At 42.1% G+C, this 18,782-nt stretch overlaps 1 long non-coding RNA gene across 1 annotated transcript in view; it reads left to right on the plus strand.

The window, feature by feature from the left end:
* Positions 1–718: 718 nt before the first annotated feature.
* Positions 719–18,782, plus strand: part of LOC122702959 — a 46,407-nt gene continuing 28,343 nt past the window's right edge. The window contains exon 1 of the long non-coding RNA XR_006343379.1: positions 719–776. This is a non-coding gene — a long non-coding RNA (uncharacterized LOC122702959). The remainder of the gene's footprint in view (positions 777–18,782) is intronic.

Here is an 18,782-nt window from a genome sequence, read left to right on the forward strand (position 1 = left end):
CCAACTCTGTGCGACGCTACATACCTTAGCCTGTCAGGATCCTCTGTCCATGCGATTCTTCGGGCAAGAATACTGCAGTGGGTTGCCATTTCCTTCTCCAGGGGATCTTCCCGACCCAGGGATTGAACCTGTGTCTGTTAAGTCTCCTGTATTGGCAGGCAGGTTCTTTACCACTAGCACCACCTGGGAAGCCCATGATCTCCTTTATACCAACGCTGTTGATTGCCTGCCCTGGGATGCTGAGAAAATAGTGAATTTTGATAACTGCACGTCTGATTCTCCAGGAGCCCTAAACCCTTCCCTTCCTAGAGACAAACAATGGGAAGAGTGTCATAGCTAAACTGTAACTACCAAGCTCCCGAGCTGACCAATGTGATTTTTTTGAATTGTTTTTTAATGGAAGTATTAAGGATATAGTCCAACAAAGGTCCATATAGTCAAAGCTTTGGTTTTCTTAGTCATAATGTACAGACATGAGAATTGGACCATAAAGAAGGCTGGGCATTCAAGAACTGATACTTTTTTTTTTTTTGTCATACATTGATATGAATCAGCCATAGATTTACACATATTCCCCATCCCGATCAACTGTGGTGTTGGAGAAGACTTGAGAGTTCCTTGGACAGCAAGGAAATCAAACCAGTCAATCCTAAAGGAAATCAACCCTGAATGTTCATTGGAAGGACTGATGCTAAAGCTGAAACTCCACTACTTTGGCTACCTGTTGTGAAGAACTGACTCATTGGAAAAGATCCTGATGCTAGTAAAGATTGAGGGTAAGTGGAGAAGGGGGGCGATAGAGAAAGAGATGGTTAGATAACATCACCGATTCAATGGACTTGAGTTTGAGCAAACTCTGTGAGACAGAGAAGGACAGAAAAGCCTGGAGTGCTGCAGCCCATGGGGTCAAAAAGAGTCGGACACAATTTAGAGACTGAGCAACACGTGTATAGTTGTTTAACAATGTTGTATTAATTTCAGATGTAGAACACAGTGATTCAGTTATACATACACACACACACATCTCTATCCTTTTTCAACTTCTTTTCTCTTATAGATCATTACAGAATATTATCATACTAAGTGAAGTAAGTCAGACAGAGAAAGACAAATACCAGATATCAGTTGTGTGTGGATGGGGTTCCTAGGTGGTGCTAGTGGTAAAGAAACTGCCTGCCAATGCAGGAGACTTAAGAGGCACGGGTTCAATCCTTGGATTGGGAGGATCCCCTGGAGGAGGGCATGGCAACTCACTCTAGTATTCTTGCCTAGAGAATCCCATGGACAGAGGAGCCTGGTGGGCTACAGTCCATGGGGTCACAGTTGGACACGATTGAAGAGACTTACCATGCACATCAGGTTACATGTGGAATCTAAGGAAATGATACAAGTGAGCTTATTTACAATACAGACCCATGTACATAGAAAATTAGCTTATGGTTACCAGAAGGGAAAGGTTGGGGGGAGGGATACATTAAGAAGTTGGGATTAGCGCATACACACTACTGTATACAGGTTAATTACCAACAAGGACCTACTGTATAGTACAGGGGACTCTACTCACCTAAGTAGGTTTTTATATCATGACTCTGGTCCATGGGTTCATATTAGGGAATTTGGGCACTTACGCTGTGTATATGACATATCATTATTTTTGAGGGTTTTTGTTGTTGTTTAGTCATTCAGTCATGTCTTGGTATTTTTGATGGTGATTATCTTTAAAAACTAGATAAAGAGTAACAGCATTTATTGGGAGGCATTTATTGAGCTCTACTCTCTGCTCTCCCCCGAAGTCACTGGGTGAGGTTGGGCAACTGTGTGGAACCTCATGGCCTTGGTTTTCTCACCTGTGAAACGGAAGGGTGGAATTCCACACCAGACCTAGTTTGAGCTTTTGAGCTCTATACCAGGTATGATGTGAAACCATAGAAAAAAATCCATCTAAGTCTCAGGGAAAGACAACTGAAGCATCAATATCAATGACTTATTCTGAAGTCTTATAAAGACATTCTAGGGCTCTAGAAAGTTCTAGAACTTTCTTTTCAAAACAAACTCGTGGTTACCAAATAGGAAAGGGGGGAAGGATGAATTAGGAGTTTGGGATTAACCCATATACACTACTATATGTAAAAATTACCAACAAGGACTTCCTGTATAGCACAGAGAACCATACTCAATATCTTGTAAAAATCTGTAAGGGAAAATAATCTGAAAAAGAATATATATATATATATATATATATATATATATATATAAATAAATAATATAAGCATATATAAAAAGCAGCTCTGAGCTCCCAATGAGGAGCATGTTTGAGCTATATAAACCTGAGCACAACCTCAGCATTCCTTAATCTTTTATCTCCAAATATCACTTGGTGATTCAGTGTATTGTAGAATCCATCAGCTCAGAGTGGGTGCATGGTAAACGTGACTACTGTCTCCCAACCGTTCCTAGACCCCGGTGACGGGAAACTGTGAGGACTTGGACATTCCTAACAGCATCTGCACATGATGCTGTCCTCTGGGTCCAAGGAGTTGGCTTCCTGACACATGGGTGTGATGGACATTTGCATCCGTTAGTGGCTAAGAACAGAACTAGGTGTGTTGGCTTTAAGGAAAAAAAGAAGAGCAGTTGGGTTTTTTGTCTTTAGCTTTTTTGGCTGGCTGCTTCCTGCTTCATAAATCTGGGGAGTGAGGCGGGGGAGCCTGGGCGGGAGGGGGCGAGCCCAGCACCTCTCCGGCCAGCTGCCGGGTCCATCTGCAGCTGGGGCTGGCGCCGTGATCTATGGCCAGAGAGCTGCATCAGGGGGCCTCTACTGCTGCTTCATGGCAGCTGGTGTGAATGGCAGTGGAAAAATAAGCCCTTCTTTTCCCTAACATCAGGAAAACTGTTCCCCCCTCCCCCCACACACACCCCTCAGGTCTTCCGTGCTGGTTGCAGTTCTCAGACTTGCGGCACCAGCCCCAAGCTTTGAGATTTTTATTTGCAAAGATATGTCTTTTCACTTGGGAGCCTTTGAACCCCCATAATATATCAAAGTTGCTTGGTATTCAAGTTTCCAGCTTCCAAGGGACTTAGAAGTCCCAAGAGAAAGGGCTGGGGTTTGAATTAAGAGGCAAAACACCTTCATTTCCACTTACATTAGATTTTAGTTTCAAAAACATTCTTTAAAATGACAAATTAGAAGCAGCACTTGCCAGTTGTTGGAAACTCTGTGTTCCTCTGGCCCAGTGTGGTGACTCTGAAGGCTGGAAATGGACCTCATCCCTTCACCTCGGCAGGGTTTCTGATAGGAGCCGAGCTAATGGCCCAAACACACTTGCATTTTCATTCAGCAAGAATATTTTTAATAGAGGTTCATAAATGCCAAGCAGCCTTTAGTTTTTGGTTAAGACCAATCCCAGCCCCCGAGGGACTCAGAGCCCCATAGTGCCATGGTGTTTAGGTTACCTGCAGAGGGCACAGGGCTCAGGGCAGGGAGCCCGCAGACCTGCCTTGGGGATGGGTGTCAGGATGAGACAGGATGGAGGCATTTCACAGCATGGGAATTCAGGGGCATGACTGAAACTGCCCATTCAATAGAGCCCAGATTAAATGCTTCTCTTGCCATGGAGCCTTTTCTGAGGTTTCAGCCAAAAGGGATTTTTCCTTCCATGCTCGGTTGCTCAGTCGTGTCCGACTCTTTGCGACCCCATCCATGGTCTATAGCCCACCAGGCTCCTCTGTCCATGAGATTCTCCAGGCAAGAATACTGGAGTGGGTTGCCATTTCCTTCAAGGGATCTTCCCAAATCAGCAATCAAACCCACATTTCCTGTGTCTTTTGAATTACAGGTAACTTCTTTACCCACTGAGCCATCGGGAAAGCCCCTTTCCTTCTTCTGAGCACCAGGGTTCTAGCCTCTAAGATACATTCTCACTAGCTCTCACTGGATATCCAGTTTCTCCCTGTGGACATCTTGAGGGTATGAATGGGATGTGACTCACCAGGTACTCTCACTTCGTCTACTCAGCAGGGCAGAGGAAGAGGGCCTGTGTCTTCTTTGCCTGAATAGACAACCTGGTGGGAATCAGGCTCACTCAAGGTCAGGCTCAGGTCCGTGTGCCATTGGCCTCCCTTCAGTCTCAGAACCTGGCCAGCCCAGGACCCATCTGGACAGATGGAAGGGGGAGGCTGGGTTCATTGCCTGCAAAGCATCTTTGAGAATGCTGGCCGTCCTGTTGAAGTTAGTATCTGCACACGTCCCTTATCCTCATGCCAAGAAGTGGGGAAGGTGTGTGTAATGGGAGGAGAGCAAGCTCATAGGAATCAAGAGAAAGAGGTCTGTCTTGCTGCATGGAGCTCAGATCAAGGAGACCTGGATTGACAGGATACCTTACATCGTGCTAGAAGGTCGTGGGTCATTGGCTTCCTTATTCTACTACCTTGGACATCAGACCTCATTTCTCTAAACTTTGGTTTCTTCATCTTTAATTGGCATTGGCCAGTTACATTTTGTCAGTGTAGAGAGAAACATATATATATATATACACACATATATATATAAATACCTAGCACAATTACTGGATTAGGCCTCTCTTTGTAGAGAGAAAGCCCATGACTTTTTTTTCTTTTAAAAAAAAAAAAAACTCACAGTAAGAAGTGTGTAAGGCTTACAAAAATCAAAGTAATAAAAACTTAGGAAAAACTTGGACCTGGGCCCCAGAACCAACCGCTTGAAATTCTCCTAGTTATTTCTTCTGGTTTCAAGTTTCAGAATTCTAAATCATATTTATTCTATTTTTTAAATTTAAAATCTTCTCTGTTGATTTCAATCATGAAGATGAGGGTTTAGGTGTCACAGTCTAGGTCTACTACATACACCTTTGATTTAAAATATTCTTTTTCTGTTAAGCTATCAATAATTCTTTTTGAAAGGAGGGTTAGCATCCCACCCAGTATCATCCAATGTGTAGAAAATATATGGATTCCATTGTGGGATTGTAGTTGAGAGATCCTGTGAGAACTTTCATCTTCCTGCTCTAACACAGACAATTCTGCTTTCAGTCTGTGGCCCAGCTATTGTTTTGGAACCTGCCTTCAGCAATTTCCTGGGATCTCATTTTTGTTACACCTAATTTGGCTTACCTTCCTTCACTTCATGATTTCCTCTTTTTTGTTGTTGTTGTTGTTGTTGTTTTTTGAGTTTCCATCTTCATTTCCGTATATCTTCCAGGATCTTCCCAAGAAAATGTACAAGAAGAGATTCATTCAGTGAGATACTACCTGTCAAAATATAATTAATTGGGACAATATTTTGTTTTGGTTGGATGTAGAATTCTAGATCAGAAATTATTTTAATCTCAAAATGGTATATTCTGCAGATATTGCTGCATTGGTTTGTAGTAATTATTAGGGTTCTTATCTGAGTCCTTTTCCTTTGAAGATATTTGTTCCTTCTCTCTGGAAGCTTTGAATCTTTAGTCCTGAAGCTTGCAATTGCATTCCTCCAGTCTCTGCCTCTGTAGTCATAATACCTTTTCTTCTGTGTGTGTCAGGCGTTCTGCCTCTCTGATGGATGCACAGGTGACAGCATTTAGGGCCACCTAGAAAATCCAGGATAATCTCCCCCAACTCATGGTCCTTAACTCAATCACATTTCAAACACTTAAAAGCAAAACAAACCAAAACATGTTTCAAGTATTAGGATACAGATACTGTTTGGGGAGTTCAGTTCAGTTCAGTCACTCAGTTGTGTCCGACTCTTTGCAACCCCATGGGCTGCAGCACACCAGGCCTCCCTGTCCATCACCAGCTCCCAGAGTTTACACAAACTCATGTCCATTGAGTCGGTGATGCCATCCAACCATCTCAGCCTCTGTCTTCCCCTTCTCCTCCTGCCTTCAATCTTTCCCAGTATCAGGGTCTTTTCCAGTGAGTCGGCTCTTCGTATCAGGTGGCCAAAGTATTGGAGTTTCCGCTTCAGCATCAGTTCTTCCAATGAATACTCAGGACTGATCTCCTTTAGGATGGACTGGTTGGATCTCCTTGCAGTCCAAGGGACTCTCAAGAGTCTTCTCCAACACCACAGTTCAAAAGCATCAATTCTTTAGCACTCAGCTTTCTTTGTAGTCCAGCTCTCACATCCATACGTGACTACTGGACAAACCATAGCTTTGGCTAGATGTACCTTTGTTGGCAAAGCAATGTCTCTGCTTTTTAATATGCTGTGTAGGTTGGTCATAACTTTTCTTCCCAGGAGCAAGCGTCTTTTAATTTCATGGCTGCAGTCACCATCTGCAGTGATTGTGGAGCCCCCCAAAATAGAGTCTGTCACTGTTTCCACTGTTTCCGCATCTATGTTTGGGGAGGGGGGTTTGCTATTATCCATCCCACCATAGTCCACCCAACAGGAACTGAAATTCTTTGGTTATGAGACATTTTCTTTTATTATTTCTTTAATATTTCTTCTCTTCGATTTACTCTATTTGGATTTTCTGGAACTCCTGTTATTGAGAAATTTGGTTTCTCAGACAAATCCTCTTAATTTCTTATCTTCTATTTCCCATTTCCCATAAGTTTTATTATGTTTTTCTGGGAGATTGTCTCAAATTTTGCTCTCAATCCTTTGTGAATTTTAACCTTATGAATTACTATTTTATTTTCTAAGAGCTCTGTTCTCTGATCTTATTTAACAGCATTCTGTTCTTATTTCATTGTTATAATATCTTATCTCTTTGAGAATATTAATTAAACATATTTTCTGCTCATTGCAATAGAAACTTTAAAAATTTATTTAATATTTTCTCCCTTGTTCTTAAGCTTTGATTTGTTTCCAATTCCCCAAACATCTAGTGCTTCTTGGTTTTCTGCTTAGGTTTAAGAGTCAGGTACTAAACAGTTAATCTGAAATTCTGAGTGTATGGCTTAGCAAGCTTCACTTAGAGTAATCAGTGCTAGGATTGTGTCCTAGGAGCTGTGTTTTTTCCCTCAGACACATCCATTCTCAAGAGGATGTTTTCCCCATCTCTTCCTGTGCTATACTGGAAGTCAAAGAGAGAAGGGTCTTGGGAGGACTTTCTCTTCATTATGCAGACTTCATTCTCTCCTTCTGTATTCTCTCTCCTACATTACCTTCATATCATCTTTACTCCTAGGTCTGGAGACTCTGGTTTGATTTCACCATCAGATGAACACCCCATATCCCATGTGGATGGAGGCCTGTAGATACTTCAGGGTTTATGGAGGAGTGGATGGAGGTCTAGCTCTCTGTGTGGGTACCTAATCATTCTATTCTGAGCCTCTCTTCTTACTGCTATTTCTGGAAGTAAGTGGAACTTCTGAGAGTTTATGTGGTCTGTATCCTATTGACTTGCACACAGTGATTTTTAAGCTTTTTGTTTGGATAAACCACACAGACACACACGTGCAAGGTGCAGTTACTATGCTGGGCGTCATCTGGGGAGTGGGAATGGTTTGGAGACTTAGATCATCACTGAAGGAACATGTGGGGAATTATTAAAAGTTGAGTTGAGGGACTTCCCTGGTAGTCCAGTGGTTAAGAATGTGTCTTGCAACGCAGGGGATTTGCTCCACGGTGGGGAGACTAAGATCCTACATGCCGTGGAACAACAGAGCCCGGACATGGCAACTAGGGAGTTCATTCATGCGCTGCAACCAAAGATGCCGCATGCCACAACTGAGACCCAACAGCAGCCAACTAAAATTCTTTTATAATTTATCTGAGAGCTAGTGAGAACAAACACATTTTAGCAAAAATTTGAGCTGAACAAGGTTAGGGCAGACTAATTAGAAAAGTCAGTGTGTGCTGTACCTTGGGAATTGGATGTATTTTATGGCCAGCGAGGCACCTATGGAGGACTTGAAATGGAGAATTAAGATGTCCAGCAGCAAGTTCAGAGGACATGTTCACCAGGTTTTTCTCTCTTCTCATTGCGTTTTCTCTTTGTACCCTTTTTCTTCTCTCATCGTCTTTCTAATAAACACTTTGATTTATAAATCTCCCAAATCGATTTCCTTTCTTTGTAGTATTTTATCACCAAGTAACCCTTTGACTAATTTAGCTATGCTTGGCGTACGCCATTTTTTTTTTTAGTGACAGCACAAAGAGTATGATTTGTTTGAAGCAAATTTTTTTTATTATTAAAATGAACAGTTCACACCAATCAAAAGAAGTCAGTGCTCAGAATAGCTGAAAATGGATAGACATCGAGATTTGGAACATATTTTGATAACTGAACAGGAGGACAGCTTCAAGATTTGTTACTAAAGGTTGTCCAAGTTTCCCATATTTTAAAGATTTGCAGGCAAGCTCAAAACCTGTTTAAAATAAGTAACTCCTGTCTCAAATGCCGATCACACTTGTCCTATGTATAGATCGTGCTTATTTCATAAATGTCATCCAAGGGAAGGTCAGAACTACCCACCTGGTCCTTATCTTTACCAGCTGTGAAAGAGAAAGTTGTGAAAAGAGAGATTCCAAAAATTCACGTCTCTGACCATGTGAAAAAAAGGGAAAAGAAACCCAGTGTATTATATTACGTGCTGGGCACTTTGACCTGCACTCACCTCCCTTCATGTAATACTGATGAGAGGCAGGTGTTTTTATTACCATCTTCACAAGGCAAAACCGAGGCTCAGAAGTCAATGGGTCCAGACTGCCAAGGTGGAACTGGGGGTAGTGCCATGTCTGCACCCAGGGTTGTCTTGGTCCCACCGCTGCACTTGCAGGTTCCCAGAGAGTGAGGATAAATCATATGGTTCCTTCTTGTCCTGCACCATCAAGAGAAAAAAGCTATGAAATGCTGCTATGTTCGATTGGAAAGCAGGTCTCTGCGTGCTTCCTTGTCAGCAGTGACAGTCTGTCTTCCCTTGCATGGTGCAGAGGGTCAATTTAAATCCTCTGAAGTGCCAAGAGCCCCATCTGCTTCTCCATCTGAAACGGGAATATTTTGCTCTTTTTTTTTTTTTTTTAAATCTTGATTTGGTCTTTCAGTGTTTGTGTTACAGCCATCAGCCCAGATGCCAATAACGAGGAAAATGTATTAAGTGATAAGGGGGCAATCAGCGAAATTAACATGAACGAGAGAGGAAAACGGGAAACTGAAGTTGTGTTGTAATACCCAGTCCAGGTGTGATGAGGATTGAGAGCGTGTTCCCGAGAGATTTCAACAGAACGGAGGAAGCCCCCCATGTCTGGAGTAGAGGGATCAAGAGGGCCCTGGAAGACGTGACAGTAACACCTTGAGGAGCCTGCCTGAAGATGCAGTCTGCTCTGGGGTCCAGCTGCTGTGTGTTAGGAATGCTCATATTTCATGTGTGCTCGTCCGAGAAGGGAGTGCTGTGGTCACTCACAATATGTTGGAATCTGCAAATTATTGGTTTCACATCCACGTGAAAAGCTGCAATTCTCCATGATAAGAATGTGAGGACAATATTTCGGAGAATCATAGATTACAGAGCTTGAAGCTACCGTGCATGGTGGAGGGAGGGAGTATTTGGGGGTGATGGATGAGCACTGGGTCAGGAATTACAGGAATGGGGGGTTAGAACCACCTGGGAGGTGTCGCCGGTCAACCCCCACAATCCCCCAAGCCTGTCTCTTCAGCCAGAAAATGAAGCTAGGAACGGTACCACAGAGATGCAAAAAGCAAATGAAATTGTCATGTTTAATACGTTGTTCTAGAGTAACAAGGTATTATTAATGATCCTCTAATCTGATCTCTCATTTTAGAGTTGGGCAGAGGGAAGCCTAAAGAAGTGGAATTCTTCCTAGTTTTATTTAAGAGCAGGAATAATTTAGTCTTTCCCATTACTGCAATTTTTCTTGGATGATCTGTCACCCTCAACTCTCATGATGACCGGGAGCACTTCCTCAGGCTGGTCACCCTCCTCTCTCAGAGCGGGATGCACACGCAGTGATCTGCAGCTTGTATTTCTTGCAGGAATGTGGCCCCTGACCATGGACCACAGACTCCCCGGGACCGACAATAGGTCAAGGCAGCTACCCAGTGCTTGGCAAACTGCTATGTGGGGTCTTTTGGCTGTCAAGGAGTCTTTTCAAGGCTGCTCTGGGAGAAAATGTGAAGCCCCCCACAGTTCCTAATTTTAAAACTAGGCTTCTCTGCAGATATTTTGGTATATGCAAAGAGGGTTAAAGATTTCTATGAAAGTTTGAAAACTCTTGAGTTATGCTCTGATTCCCTGATTTAACACATAGAGAACTATGACTCAGAGAGGTAAAGACATTTATCTGAGGAAGCCCAGCTCACTCACCCTCCCCAGACCACTTCTACTAACTTCCAGACCAGCACACCCCCTAAAATCCCCTGCCAAGTCAAAACTCTTCCCTTTCAGGCATTAGTGATTCCCATTTGATGGATTTTCTCTGACTGTCAAAAGCTGAATTTTGTATCTGTATAGGTGAGAAAAAAGAATTTTGGGACCCCAAAATAATTATTTTGAAAGTATTTATGTAACTACTTGGAGAGTGGGTCATTTAAAACATGTGTCTACTTAAAAAAAAAATACAAGGTAAGAATTTGATGTCATCAATACTCCAAATCCTGCCTTAATTAAAAGTTAAAATGAAAAGTGAAAGTCTTAGTTGCTCTGTGGTGTCTGACTCTATGACTTCATGGACTATAGCTCACCAGGCGCCAAGTCCATGGAATTCTCCAGGCAAGAATATGGGAGTGGGTCAAGGCAAATGAAAAATCAGCAATAGTAGAATTATTTGCTAAGATTACCAGTACATATGAAATGGGCATTTATCATGTGTTTCCTGTTATAATTTCTAGGGTTTTAAAGAAATCAGGGGCCTGCATATTTGAACATGAGGATACTGTAAAGTAAACTTGACAGGCCTGCGACAGCAAGCATTCATTTTCCCAGTGCTGGGAAGACAGAGAAAGAGGACACCCTCCTGAGGAGGGTGGCAGGGTGACCTTGGGGCGCTTCATTGCTTGGGGAAATTCATCAGCAGAAACCAGTTCCCTGGTGGACCGGGTCTGCTCCGAGCGTGCTGGCCTTGGCTCCCACAAGAGTCTGTTCTGTTTCCCCGAGGAGATGCTCTCTTCATTCTAACTTCTCCGGATTCCTCAGGCGAGGGCCAGTTCTTATTCTGCTTTTCTTTGTCAGGAGGCTTTGTGCCAGGCCAGAGGGGTCTTTGATTTCTTTGCTTTTCAACACAGAAAACCTTTCTTCCCTCTTTGTTTCTGTCTTCTGGTCCCTGGCCTCTCGTTTGACCTTGCTTGTTCAGTGCAGCAGTACCCATTGACACAGTGAGCCCGCTTCTCCTTCCAGATGCTGGGAATCTGAAAGCCCTCTCAGCCCCCGAGGTCTCCTTCAGGAGAAATCCCTACCTTTGTCCTCAGCAACAGGGACAGCGAAAGCCTTGCCAGAGCCTGGGTCAGCCCGAGGGTGCTTACGCCCCAGGGAGGAGAGGCTCTATTGGAGACGCAGACTTGGCAAAAGGAACTCTGAGATGGGTATGAAAGTGGCTTAGTTGTGTCTTACTCTTGTCCATGGAATCCTCCAGGCCAGAAAACTGGAGCGGGTAGCCTTTCCCTTCCCCAGGGGATCTTCCCAATCCAGGGATTGAACCCAGGTCTCCCGCATTGCAGGCGGATTCTTTACCAGCTGAGCCACAAGGGAAGACCAAGAATACTGGAGTGGGTAGCCTATCCCTTCTCCAGCAGATCTTCCAGACCGAGCAATTGAACTGAGGTCTCCTGCATTGCAGGCAGATTCTTTTTTTTTTTTTTTTTTGCAGGCAGATTCTTTACCAACTGATCTATGAGGGAAGCCTGAAATGAGTATGAAACCTCGTAAGTGCTGTAAATCGTCTGCATGTCTTGAAAGGCTGAGTGTCCATCCTTTCGGAAGCCAGACAGAGGGGCTGGGCCTCATGGGGAACCACTGAGGAGCATCCTTCAGCAATGTGCTGGCATGTCTTGGAGCCAGGGCTGCTTCCTCATCCTGGAGGGATGGAGAGGACCAGAGACAAAGCCGACGTCTCCTGGACCACAGCCTGGGGGTTTTCTGGGCCGCGCTGCGCCTGGTGCTCACGTCCTCAGTGTTTCTGTGATGACCTTGTGAGAAGTGTGCTCTGGAATGCACGTGGTCCACTGGGCATGCCCAGGGTTGCTCGTGGAGAAGTGGAGCTGTGTGAGACCCTCCGATGTGGCATTCATTTCTGGTGACAGCAAAGTGATTTAGCTCTATGCATACATGGGGCTTCCCTGATGGTTAGCGGGGAAAGAATTCTACATTAACAGGAGACGCAGGAGACCTGAGTTCGATCTCTGGGTTGGGAAGATTCCCTGGAGAAGGGAATGGCAACCCACTCCAGTATTCTTGCCTGGGAAATCCCGTGGACAGAGGAGCCTGGTGGGCTTCAAGTTCAAAGGATAGCAAGGAATCGGACATGACTGAGCAACTAAGCACGCATGTACATTACATACATATATATTCTTCTTTATATTCTGTTCCATTATGGCTTATTACAGGGTACTTAATATAGTTACCTGAGCTATAAGGTAGGACCTTGTTGTTTGTCTAGTTTGTGTACAGTGGTATGTATCTGCTAGACCCAGGCTCCAAATTTATCCTCCCCAACTGCCTTTCCCCTTCAGCAAACACAAGTCTGTTCTCTATGTCTGTGAGTCTATTTCTGTTTCATAGATAAATTCATTTGTATCATGTTTTAGATTCAACATATAATGATTCCATAATGGTATCTGTCTTTCTCTTTCTGGCTACTTCATTTAGTGTAATAGTCTCTAGGTCCATCCACGTTGCTGCAAATGGCAACATTTCCTTCTTTTTTATGACTGATAGACTGATAATATTCCAATATATATTCTTTACTACTGGGCCACCTGGGAAACCCCTGCTAATATAAATACCACATCTTCTTTATCCATTCATCTGTCGATGGACACTTAGGTTGCTTCCATGTCTTGGTTATTATAAATACGAACAACACACTTTATTACTCTTATTCAGGTACAACTTCCAGTACAACCATTTATACAGTGGTTCTAAAGTTAATTTCCTCTCTTTAGTGTGATTAAGACAAACATCCCTGTGGAGGACTTTTCTCCAATGGCCCCTACTTGCCCTGTTGTAAACCTGTTTCCTATATTGTAAATACTGGAAGAGTTCTTTAAAATCTGTGGGATTTAACCTGTTTCTATGTGTTAGTGTTTGAAGAAAAAGTTCAGTTCTGACATGATAAGGGAGCCCTGTTTGGACATTAACCATCTTCCTTGGTGGAAGTAGCTCAGGGCTTCAGTATTTAACCAGTCCATGTCTGTTGATAGATTCCCCAGGTGTCAACTGACTGGCTGTATCCTTGACTCCAGGATGGAGCAGTATTTACCTCACTCCAAGTCCTGTATCTCCTCACCTCCTCACGTACTGATCTTTGCGAAGCTGAAGCTGAAGCTGAAGTTAGAGATGTTCCCCTATCTGTGAGCCTCACTGACGGGGCTTGTTTGCACATTGGTTGCCAAACTGTCCATGTGTTTTCTCAGTCACCCCTGGGGCAGGAATCCTTGAAAGAGGGGCAACCTGCTCAGGAGAAACACTTCATTGAAAGTGAGGGGAAATGCACCCACTACATCATCTTTTGGAAAATGGGTCAGTATTATCAAAACCACCAAACATACACTTTGAATGGATAATCACTTACAGAAAATAAAAATAGACTGTTATTTCAAATAAAAGGACTGCCATAGAGCTGCTGGGCTCGGACATTGCCTGGCCTGTGCCTTGTTCAGTATGGAGAAATTTAGGTGCCAAGAAACCTGGGTATCCATTCTTTTTTCCATTTTTAAAACATATTATTTATTTATAGTTTCAAAACTTTTATTGATGTATAGTTGATTAGCAATATCATGTAAGTTTTAGGTGTACAGCAGATATATATATATATATATATGTAGCATATATATTTGATGTTGTTGTTCAGTCACCCAGTCGTGTCCATCTCTTTGTGACTCCACAAACTGCATCACACCAAGCCTCCCTTTCCCTTACCGTCTTCCAGAGTTTGCTTAGGTTCATGTCCACTGCACCACAGGTGCCGTCCAGACATCTCATCCTCTGATGCCCTTTTCTCCTTCAGCCCTGAATCTTTCCCAGCATCAGGGACTTTTCCAGTGAGCCGTCTATTCACATCAGATGACCAAAATACTGGAGCTTCAGTTTCAGCATCAGTCTTTCCAGTGAATATTAAGGGTTGATCTCCCTTAAGATTGACTGGTTGGATCTCCTTACTGTCCAAGGGACTTTCAGGAGTCTTCTTCAGCACCACAGTTCAAAGGCATCAATTCTTTGGCGATCTGCCTTCTTTATGGCATATATATATATATTCTTTTTCATTCTTTTCCCTTATAGATCATTACATAATATTGAGTATAGGTTCTTGTGCTACAGATCATTTATGGCTCCCTATCTTATACACAGCAGCATGTATATATTAATCCCAACATTCTCATCTACCCCTCCTCCCATCTCCATGTTCCTTTTGGTAACGAACAAAAGGTTTTCTCTCTGTGTCTGTGAGTCTCCTTCTGTTTTGGAAATAAGTTCATTTGCGTCTTTTTTTTTTTTTTTTTTTGCTTTTAGATTCCACATGTGTGATGATATATGATTTTGTCTTGCCCTGTCTGGCTTGCTTCACTTAGTGTGAGAATCTCTAGGTCCGTCTATGTTGCTAGAAATGGTATTATTTCATTCTTCTTTAAGGCTGAGTGGTATTCCACTCAGAGAATACACATTCCACTCAGAGTGGATGTGCCATACCTTCTCTGTCCATTCATCTGTCACTGGACATTTAGCTTGCTTCCATGTCCTGGCTGTTGTCAACAGTCCAATGGATACTAGGGTGCATGCATCTTTTCGAATTATGGTTTTCTCTGAACTTGGGTATCTGTTTCTAGGAACTGTATGAGGCGGGGGCCTGGGACACAGTCTGTTCCCCTTCTGCTGTTCTCTGCTACTGAGCAGAGAGACAAGCAGGAAACTGCAGTTCTCAAGCTCCATTCTTTAGGTTTTTTCCTTTGAAGCAAGTGCTTAAGTGCTGGGCATTCAGAAGAGAGTGAGGCAGAAAATGGAAAGTAGCTTGGAAAGACAACATTTAAAGATATAGGATGAAAAAATGTCTAGCATAAAGTCCAAATATCCTAAAGTCTTGTGCTGGATTTGTATGGTGTTGAGTACAGCTTGAAAGGGGTAGGCTGAATTAAGACAAGAATGAGCTACTGTTTTCTTGTATTTACTGATGAGACTGACAGTGGTGAAACAGAATAAAAATATACAGTGTCGAAGAGGGTGAGGAGGTATGGCACGCTTGCACGCAGATTGTATGAAAATAATTTGCTGTAACCTCTCTACAGATTGCATTAAAAGCTTTAAAAATGTTTGTTGCTTTGACCTGACTCTAGGAATTTATACTAAGTAAATTATTAGAAGTGCCAAAATGTGTATACACAAAGATGTTCACTGAAGTGTTTCTTAAAATAAAAACAACACAAAAATTAATCAACTGCAATCTTATTTAAGGCTTTATCAAGAAAAATATTACACCCATTTGATGGAATGGCCCAGCCACGAAATAACAATGAACATTATCTAAACACTGTAACATACATATAGTGAACATGATAATGAACTTGTTAGTACAAAAGCCTGATAATACTTTACAGATAGTATATACAATATGATGTCATTGTGTAATACAAACATGCTTATTATAAGTCTATAGGGTGTAAAAAAGACAAGTTCCAAGAAGGTTATGAAGAAATTAAAAAAAATATCTCCTTCCCACAGTTGGGTTAACATAAGTCAAATCAAGTTGATAGCAATGCTCCCTTATTTCTAAAGAGATTATACATATTTTTTTTTCTTTCTTTTCCTTTTTTTATTCTCTGTACTTCCCATTTGCCCAAATAAGCATTCAGTATTTGTATGCTGGGGTTTCCCTGGTGGCTTAGTGGTAAAGAACCTATTTGCCAATGCAGGAGACCCAGGTTCGATCCCTGGATTGAGAACATCCCCTGGAGAAGGGAATGGCAACCTGCTCTAGTATTCTGCCTGGAGAATTCCATGGACAGAGGAGGAGCCTGGCAGGCAGTCCATGGGGTCGCAAAGAGTCGGACACGACTGAGCGACTAACACTTTCACACACTAAAAGTAAAAGTAAAAATGAATGAAACATCTATCTGAATTTGAACATCCTTTCCTTTAAAGAAGAAATCAACACTTATTTGACCTTTGTTTTAAAGGTGATTTCTTTAAAAATTTTAGGTTTTTCAGTTTAGAACTCTTAGAGTCTTTCTCCCAAATCTTTCCAGAAAGCGACAGTTTGGAAATGCCAGCTGCCATCTGTTCAAGTCCTGACCTCGGTCATTGGCAAAGTAAAATTGTGCTTAGAAAAGAAACACTGAGGAGAATCCTGAGACTTCAACTACAGTCAAGGCCCCAAACAAATTGCCCTTCCTGGGAGTAAACTCAGGTGGCTTGACTTGACTCTTGGTTCCCATTGCCCTCCAGCATGATTTTACTTTTGTTAGCTCTTCCCACAAAGACGTAGTCAATAAAACAGGGTAATACGTTCATTTATCATCAACTATATTCTCTTATTATTAAGAAAACTGTTCTGTCTTCATGAAGAAACACGTGAAGATACAGTTTCTGTTCTTTTGGAATGTGATTCAATATATATATAATAGCTGGTTTAGCGCTGAGTATAAATTCATCAAAATGAATGCTTTTTTTTTTTTAATGGTACTTGGGATCATATTTGCATGCTGGAGGAATACCTGGGGAGTTCAGGTGTATTCACATAACTCCCAATTAGATCATTTGGTTTGGAAGAGTGTTTTCTCTTTGTTGCAGCTGAAAGATCTATAGTAACACAGGACACCTGCTAAGATGAGGCTTCAACTTGCAGTTTTGATTGATTTCTGTTTCTCTTTTGAGTGGACCTTCTTTAGTTTGATGATGATGGTCTGGTCCAGACCAGATTCTTTGGATTCTGACAGAAGGGCATTTGAATCTCCTTGCAGTCCTCATCAACTGCATGTGCTTGGACAGATTAGTCCAACTTTTGATGCTTAGTTTCCTAAGCTATGAAATGGAGCTAATGTTATTTATCTTGCCCACTTTAGTGCACTAGAAGTCATATAAGTAATCAAGATGTCTGCAAGGCCAGCAAAAACACATCTCATCCACGGTAATTGTTTTTATCGTTGTTCAGTTGCTAAGTTGTTTGCAACTCTTTGCAACTCCATGGACTGTAGCATGCCAGACTCCTCTGTCCTCCACTGTCTCCTGGAGTTTGCCCAAATTCATGTCCATTGAGTCGGTGATGCCATCTAATCATCTCATCCTCTGTCATCCCCTTCTCCTTTTGCCTTCAATCTTTCCCAACATTAGGGTCTTTTCCAATGAGTTGGCTCTTTGCATCAGGTGGCCAAAGTATTGGAGTTTCAGCATCAGTTCTTCTAATGAATATTCAGGGTTGATTTCCTTTAGGATGGACTGGTTTGTTCTTGTAAATATCACTAATAAAACAAAATGAAAACAAAGTTGGCTTCCAGATGAAAACCTGCTTCATATGACGGCAGATTTCAAGTATAAAATAATCTAAAAAACAAGCTAATTCTGTAGCCAGTGCAAATATTAATAATCTGTCTGGCAAGAAGCAGGTCACAATGCTGAATGTCAATGTGATAAAATGTCTTCCAGTTACAATACAGTAGCACCTTTCTAATTTGTCATTAAGGGGCCCCTGGAGCTAAGTGAGATAACAAAAATCTGTGTGAAGAAGAAATTCTCACTGATTAAATCAAGCTTCTGCAGTCTTGTGAAAATGTGCTACCTTTGTTAGCTCTGTTTGGGTTCTAATGATATCCATATAATTGACAGGGTCCCCTACAGCTGAAAATTTACCACCTCAAACCAAATTTGGCAAATATTCTTTTCATCTAAATGGCAAAGTCTTCTCATTTTGGACCAGAGACTAGAGACTTGGTTAAAGAAAACAATTTTTTTCCTGAATTTTAGTTCAACTACCTAGAAATTTTGCAACTGGTTCTGTCTTCAAAATTAACCCTTTATATTTGCATTACCATGGAGAAAATGCCAAGATTATTTAGTATTTCCATACGAATATGGGACAGTTTAACAGGCTAAACCCCGTGAGAAGGAGTAAGGATTATATGTTGCAAAAGTCAACATTTTTTAAATTCAATTAAGTCTGTATTTGATTTCTAGTTTCAAACTGAATATGCGACCTTGGGCCCTATAGCTAAAATGGGAACTGTTTTTCCTGAGTGACAGAGTCTACAGAGACAAAGTATGTGATGAGCTTGAATAAACCGGATTCTCAGTACACCATAGTGGCAACACTTCTTTTATTTAAGTAAATATCATTGAAAGAAAAAAAGCTCAGTGACCAATTCTATTTTCAATGTCACCTTTCTACTCGTAACAAATATTTTGAGAGAATTAGAGCTATCAAATGTTTCCGCTCGGGACCTGCTAAAGACAGAGAGGTAATCATTTTCGAAACGGTGACTGAGGGAGCACCAGTTCACTAACCGTTCATGCAACAGCCCTTCCACATGGCCTCGTGTGCAAGTCTCATCATGATGTTCTCTTCCACAGTGGAGTTTTCGAACTGCAATTTCTTCAGTGTCTGGTCACTCCACGTGTACTTCACAATCCAGAATGGATGCCCCACAGTGCTGAACAGGGTCTTACCCCTT

This window comes from Cervus elaphus, chromosome 11, assembly GCF_910594005.1.
Source record: "Cervus elaphus chromosome 11, mCerEla1.1, whole genome shotgun sequence".
Taxonomy (NCBI): domain Eukaryota; kingdom Metazoa; phylum Chordata; class Mammalia; order Artiodactyla; family Cervidae; genus Cervus; species Cervus elaphus.